The 5,530-nt window shown below is 38.2% G+C and overlaps 1 non-coding gene across 1 annotated transcript; it reads left to right on the forward strand.

The window, feature by feature from the left end:
• The first annotated feature begins 2,510 nt into the window (after positions 1 to 2,510).
• Positions 2,511 to 2,617, forward strand: LOC131178949 (small nucleolar RNA R71). Its single transcript, XR_009147956.1, has one exon. It is a non-coding gene; the product is annotated as a small nucleolar RNA R71 (small nucleolar RNA).
• Positions 2,618 to 5,530: the final 2,913 nt, after the last annotated feature.

A 5,530-nucleotide genomic window follows, 5' to 3' on the forward strand; every position in this document is an offset into this window, starting at 1 on the left:
ATGCAAATATTCCATGAGAGCAAGTGAATGTGATTTTTTCTTAGTCTTCTGGGTGAATAGGAATTTGAAAGAATCCTGAATACCCATCTAGATAACAGAAATAAGAGTGTTTTACTAGCCTCTCTAACATTCGGTCAATGAAAGGGAGAGGAAAATGGTCTTTTCTGGTGGCACTGTTCAATTTCCTATAATCGATACACATTCGCCAACCAGTGACTATCCTAGTAGGGATTAGTTCATTGCTTGCATTTTGGATAATAGTTGTCTTTCCCTTCTTAGGAACTACATGTACTGGACTAACCCATTTACTATCAGAAATTGAATATATGATAGCTGCATCTAATAGTTTTAAAATTTCCTTATTGACTACTTCTTTCATGTTTGGGTTAAGTCTTCTTTGGTGCTCGATAGTGGGTTTACTGTTTTCTTCCATAGGTATCCTATGCATGCAAATCGAGGGGTTAATCCCTTTCAGGTCTTCTATTTTATACCCTATGGCCTTATTATAGATCCTAAGTTCTCTTAACAATTTTTCCTCTTCTAACTTAGACAGGCTAGCATTGATTATAACTAGATATTTAGAGTTTGAGTTCAAAAATGCATACCTTTGTGAAGAGGGGAAAGGTTTCAGTTCTACCAGTTTGGCATTTTCCTGGAGCTTGTCCTTGGGCTATTCCTCCTTTAACTCTTCCATCTCGGAGACTTGAGCTAGGGTTTGGGGTGGATGAGCTACTAGCTATTGTGCATAGGCTGTTATTTTTGTGTTTTCATTATTTGCCATGTCATTGTGCACAATGCATGCTTCAAGAGGATCTTTAGGATGTATCTTATGAAATTTCAGTTCAACTTGTTTGTCAATTATGTCGACCTTGAAGCATTCATCAGGTTCGAATTTGTGTTTCATTGTGTCAAACAAGTTGAATTCCACTTCTTCTTCTCCTACCTTAAGGGTTAGTCACCCATTTTTGACATCTATAATTGCTCCGGCGGTTGTCAAGAATGGTCTTTTCAAGATGATAGGGATCTGAACATCTTCTTCCATTTCAGGAACAACAAAGTCTACTGGAAGGAAGAATTTGCCCACTTTGATGGGGATATTCTCAAGTATGCCCACTGGATATTTAACTGATCGATTAGCCAATTACAGTGAAATTGTCGTGGGCTTTAGTTCTCCGATCTCCAACTTTTTGCATATTGATAGAGGCATTAAACTCACACTTGCCCCAAGATCACAGAGGGCTTTGTCTATTTTCTTATTGCTAATGAGGCAGGGTATAGAGAAGCTTCCTGAATCTTTCAACTTTGGAGGTAGCTTATTTTGTAATATGGCACTGCATTCCTCTGTTAGAGCAACTGTCTTATAGTCTTCTAGTTTTCTTTTCTTTGACAAAATTTCCTTAAGAAATTTGGCATAGGATGGCATCTAAGAGAGTGCTTCTGTGAAGGGAATGTTGATATAAAGTTTCTGTAAAACTCCTAAAAACTTCCTAAACTGCTTGTCCAATTTGGCTTTTTGAAATCTCTGAGGAAAAGGTAGGGGAGGCTGGTATGGCTCTGGTAACTTCTTTTTCTTCGCTGCTTCCTCTTTCTGATCTTTCTTGGCTTCTTCCTCCCTTTTCTCTGCTTGGCTTTCAGATTTTTCTGAGGTCTCCTTTGTTGGTTCTTCCTCTTATTGTACTAGAGTTCTCCCACTCCTCAATGTAACTGCCTTAAAATGCTCCCTTAGGTTTATCTCTGATTGACTAGGTAGTTTACCAGTAGCCTTACTTGAAGAACTTGCTTGCTGAGTAATTTGATTTTCTAGCATCTTGTTATGGATAGCAAGTTGGTCCATTTCAGAAGTCAGCTGTTTAATCAATTCATTCTATTGTTGTTGAGCTGCTAGGAAACCTTCCATCATGGATTCTATGGTTATCTTCGGTTCAGGTTGCTGAGGTTGAGGAGGCAGTGGTGGCTGGGCAAAGTTTTGGCCTCTGTTCTGAAATCCAAGAGGTGCTGGTGGTTTGTACCCCTATTGCTTATTTATTAGCTGGTTCTGCTGATTGGACCATGAGAAATTTGGGTCGTTTCTCCATCCATGGTTATAAGTGTTTAAATATGGATTGTTGGGCTGCCTCTGGTTGAAGTTTTCTCCATTATTCACATACTTCATCTGTTCTGTAGAGGGTTAATTAAAGTTGTTATATTCTGAATATCCTCCTCCGTAGCTGTCCTCATGTTGACTATTCATCCTTATTACATTGGCTTGCATTTTATCAAGCCTCCTTGTGAGCTGATCAAATTGGGTATTTATCATGCTTAGGGCGTCTACTTCCAGGACCCCTGCTGTTCTCCTTGCATTTCCTCTCTCATTTGACCACTCATATTTATGGTATGCAACCCTCTCTAAAAGTTCAAGTGCTTGTGTCACTGTTTTCTCCATTAGGTTACCTTCTGCAGCTGAATCAACTGTGCTCCTTGTAGAGGGTAGTAACCCATTATAGAAGTTTTGCACTAGTAACCAATCCTCTGTGCCATGGTGTGGACATTCCCTTTGCAGGTCTTTATATCTTTCCCATGCGTCATAGAGTGATTCACCTTCCTTTTATCTGAAGGTGTTGAGCTCAAGTCTCAGTCTTGCAGTCTTTGCACGTGGGAAGTATCTTCTTAGAAAAGCTTGTGAGAGGTTTTCCCATGTGGTGAATGTTCTAGCTGGTTGAGAGAGTAACCAATTCCTTGCTCTGTCTCGAAGGGAGAATGGGAATGCTCTGAGTCTTATGGCTTGATCAAAAACTCCATTCATCTTAAATGCGTCACATAGGGCAAGGAAGCACCGGAGGTGATAGTGTGGATCTTCGAACTGGGTTTGCTGAATCATTTGAAGCCACGCTGGTTTTAACTCAAAGTTGTTGGTTTCCATTGTGAGTCTGGTGACACTGGCCTGAAATCCTTGGACAGATGGAGCTCCATAGTCTCTCAAGAGTCTTGGTCTATCATTATTATCAGCCATGGTTAGAATTTCAGGATCTTCTTGATCGTGCTCTTGATGTTTCCTTTCCCTCCTGATGGCTCTCAGAGTTCTGTCTATCTCTGGATCACAGTCTAAAATTTCTTCTTCTGTCTTTGTTCTGGTCATATACCAGATCGGGTACCTGAGAGAAAAGAAAAGAAATAAAACAAATCAAATAAAATTAGATAATAAAGATGATTGCCTAAATCAGCTAAATTCCCTATCGCTCGATATTACTAAAGCCAAAAATCCCCAGCAACGGCGCCAAAAATTTGTTTGCTGATTTTACAACCATTGCAAGTGCATGGATCTCTAACAAGTAATAAAGTGATGAGTAAAGTATTTCCCACGAGGAATTTGATTAGTAAGTACCAATCTACATAGTAATTTTGACTGTTTAGGCTATCAAACAATGAGGGAATGAAAGTTTTCTATTTTAAACACTAAAATGATAAACTTAAAATCTAATCCATTTTGGAACAATTCCGGAATTAAGATTTGATACTTGAATTTTACTTTAGGTGTTATCTTATTTATTGACTGGATTGAGAATTGTTTGCCTTGATGGAAATTAATCCTAAGGTATCCTAAGTCCTTTCGCAAGGCACCTAGGGTGTATTCTAATTAACTTAAACCTAACTTTTGTGGCGATCAAATTAATTAAAATCCTTTAAGGTTTTTGACCAATTTTGAAACTCCACAAAGGTATCATCCTATGTCTAGGTTAGAATTCCTATGTTCAAAATCTTGATTTTCTAATATTAATCTTCACTTTTCAGTCCTTCAATTAATATCTATAATCATTACTAAATGGGTACCAACACATAGCATGCATTAAGATCATAAGAAATTAAATCAAGGAAAAAATCTCAAATCCAATAAATAAAACTTAATGTTCATCCATAATAATGATTACAAGCATTACTCTCCCAATTCCAGAATATGAAAACTACTCACTCATGATGAGTTCAGCAAACATCATGATAAACAAAAATAAAGACAGTAAAAAGAAATTTTCTAGAAGAAATAAAGCAATAAACATCCGTCTAAGGAAATGGAATGAAAGAACTGAAGAGGGTTTGTAGCTTTGATCTTGTGGAACTTTGGTTGGAAGACTACTCTTGATACTGATATTCTTCTCCTCAAAACGGCTGGTGAGACTTCAGAGGCAAATCCTCTTTGAAACTCCTAAAAAGTGCTGTCAAAAGATAAAAAAGATTCTTCTCCTCCTCCCCTTTTTTTGATGTTTTCCGCTTCTATTTATAATGGCTGCTCTAGGGGTAGGTCATTTTGAGTCCAAAAAGCTTTAGGAGTCTGATTTGAATTAGAAAACAAGAGCGGAAATTCAGGTTATAAAACTGGCTACCGCGTAATACACGGCCTGTGTGTCACTACACGGTCTCTGGCGGTGTAACTTATTGGATCGGAATCGCGGAGTCATGCATTGGCACAGTGACTTAAGCTACTCTGCGTTGGCTACACGGCCTGGTTACATGGGCCGTGTACTTTTGTTCTCAGAAAGTTCTTCAAGCTTATGCCTGGCAGAGACTTACACGGGTCTATGCCGATTACACGGGTCCAATTACACGACCCGTGTACTTTTGTTTCTCCATTGGCTCTCTAGCTTTCTTCTAGCAGAAGGTTATACAGGTCTGTGGCTTTGCTTACATGACCCGTGTACTTTGTATTAGCAGCAATTCTGAATCTTTTGATCCCTCCAAGCTTCCTTTTTCGCTCCTATGCTCTGTAACTTCACTAAAACACCTGAAATGATGCAGAAAATATGGAATTAAGATCTTGACAATAGAAATTATAAAAACTAATGAAATCAACTACTATGCATGAGATTACTTACCTAAATGCCATGAGATAGTATACAATTGTGCTTAAAAATATCTATACAATTCAAGTGTATCAGGCTGCCACATTGGATTCTCTATCTAAGTGCTGTCTATTTGACTCAATCTTAGGCTAGTAGTATCATTGGTCCCCCCTATAATGCAATGAATCTTTAGGTTTGGATATTGTGCTTATTCAGTTCAGTTATGATGTCATTGGAGTGTGTAGTTTGACACTGATTAGGGCATGGTTTAGAGAAAGCTATCGATTTGGTGTGGATTATGAAGTATCTCTTCGTAATGATGACGTACCATTAATTACTTTCTCGAAAATGTAAAAGTCTATTGGTGCTTCAATTCAACAACATACGATATAGACAAAGTTCAATACCAAGTCTCTCTTGCTAGTCAAAGGGGGCAGGCAGATATCACATTTCTATGTCCAGTCAGAGTTTTGATAATGAAGAGCAATTGAAATCAGGTCTGCAGCTTTTGCTTTGCCCATTAGCTGTCAAAGTATTAAAATATTACCAATTGTCCATATCCCAAATGCACTCAAATTCGTTGATTGCTCTTGGCTTTTCAAGCATTATGCCAAAGAAAGAGATAACATGTGTCTGCTTGGATTTTCATGGCCTTCTTTTAACTGAACATTGTGACAATAAGGAATATTGGCATTTCCATACCCGAAAGAATACAGGGC

This window comes from Hevea brasiliensis, chromosome 3 (genome assembly GCF_030052815.1).
Source record: "Hevea brasiliensis isolate MT/VB/25A 57/8 chromosome 3, ASM3005281v1, whole genome shotgun sequence".
NCBI classification, from domain to species: Eukaryota; Viridiplantae; Streptophyta; class Magnoliopsida; order Malpighiales; family Euphorbiaceae; genus Hevea; species Hevea brasiliensis.